Source organism: Hyalella azteca, unplaced genomic scaffold (assembly GCF_000764305.2).
Source record: "Hyalella azteca isolate HAZT.00-mixed unplaced genomic scaffold, Hazt_2.0.2 contig11294, whole genome shotgun sequence".
NCBI lineage: Eukaryota > Metazoa > Arthropoda > Malacostraca > Amphipoda > Hyalellidae > Hyalella > Hyalella azteca.
The window spans coordinates 52552-54773 of NW_025941295.1; positions in this window are offsets into that span (position 1 = coordinate 52552).

The following is a 2222-nucleotide window of genomic DNA, read 5'->3' on the forward strand; positions in this document are numbered from 1 at the left end:
ATTGCAGCAATCACACTCCTATACTCGGCACAGAGTGACTGCAGCAATCACACTCCTATACTCGGCACAGAGTAATTGCAGCAATCACACTCCTATACTCGGCACAGAGTGACTGCAGCAATCACACTCCTATACTCGGCACAGAGTGACTGCAGCAATCACATTCCTACACTCGGTATAGTGATTGCGGCAGACCTCAGTCGCGATTGCTCCACAACAGGACATATGCGTTTTAGTCGCGCGCCACACCGGATGAAGAGAATTAAAAGGTGGATAACAGCGAGACCTTCATCATCTCCTATGAAAAGCTGAGCTGTTAGTCTATGAGACTGACTGTTAGCCCGACACGACCGTTTACCAGCATGATGAGTATCAGGATAATGAATACTGTGTTAAATCAAGGTCTTTTATGCTCATGTTAAGTGACTGTTACTCGTGAATAATGAATCTCGTGCGAGTTATCCTAAAGTATGGTATGAATTGAATATGACGCCAGGAATAATGTTTTATGATCTAGTTATTTGCAATGCTGGTTGACAGCTTAGATGCACAACAGTGACAACTGAATTACTAATATCAACCTCAATTTCGAGTGCTATATTCAGACTCGGCTGTTGAATGGCTGGACAATAAATTGTTTATAGTTGATTTCGAATAATGCTTTGCCGTTCAAAGAATTAGCTCAATATGTCAAGGTCGATAAAATTTGTCAGAATTATGAATAGAACTGAATGCTTGCACATGTCGATGGTTCGTCACCAATGCAGCACTGAACACGACCATGATAAATAACTTGTGTGAGTAATTATGATTGACTCACACAATCGGACAAATAAATAAAGAATAGAGTCTGCTGATATTTATTCAATTTGATATGAAAGTGCAACTGGCGTTGATCGGGCCCGTTTTTCAAGGAAGCTTAATTCGAAAGCTTTAAATGCTGTAGCAGAAGAACGGCGGTTCAATGCAGGAATTTCGCGTGGAACAGTAAAAAGTTCCTTAATGGCGTTGTCCCGAAGTGTCCCAGATACTGAAAGAAAAGTTTGACCTCTTACTAAAGAATTGACTGAGAGGACACTACCTAAGTAATAACCTATTCCAAAGTATGAATCAAGTAATAGCAAACATTTAAATAACTTGATCAACAAAGCTAAGATTTTGGTGCTTCTCAGTGCTAATGCAGTTGGTAAGTGACAAATTATAAATATAGAGGAAACCAGTTGAAGGAAGGTACTCTAGACGGAAAAATAGGAAGGACAGTTTGAGATTTTGACGTTGGAAAGTTGAAGATAAAGATATTGAATCGTGGGTCACAGCTAAGGAAACTAGTTCCTCTGCCAATATCAGAGACCACGTTTAAAGCTAGTTTGAGATATTAGTAATTGAATATTGATTTGTCTAGAGCACCATAGAATAACATTGCATACAGAGCGTAAATAAGTAAATGGGAAATAAAGCAACGTTCACACCAACAAAAAGATAGTGAAAAAGTAATCAGGAAGACATTTAGAATCTAAAGCTCCTGTTGCTGTGCTGGCTGAAGTAATTGGATGTAGGTCCAGAAGTGCATATATGAGAATTAGCTGCGATTGAAACATGGCGCGTTACGAGATCGGATGTCTGAACGATATAGTTGCTTATAAAGGAATGCCTATCCTAGCGGATAATGCCACCTATGTACTTAAACTACGAAACTAAACTGAATACAACAAAACTGTGAATGCAACATGAACAGAAAACGACATCTAACCAACAAAATTTACAAAGCTCGACAAATAGTATTAATGGTGGGAAAATTTTCCCACACTTTTATCTCTCAAATAAAATGCATTAATCAATCAACTTCATTTATCCAAGCAAATCATACATTATTTTGTAAACCAGCTTAAAATTCTTGTTTTTTTTAAACCAATCGTATTTATATGAGTATTTCATTCAAATAAAGTTATTTTATAAATTTTTTATTTCATAATAGTATATAGTAAGTAAGTTGTAGCTACGACTTTGATGTGTATGGTAATACAGTATCTTCCGTCGCCACAGAGGTTAGAAATCTATATTTTCAACCGATAACATTGTTTTTTACCAATATAAACTATTTTTCGATATGTTAATCAAAACAGAATGAGGCGTAAATTGTCGTGAGATTATCGTGTGTCGATCGAGGACCTCGAATGGGCTTGCTGAGGCGGCATAGCCCAATAATTAATAATTTTGGTATA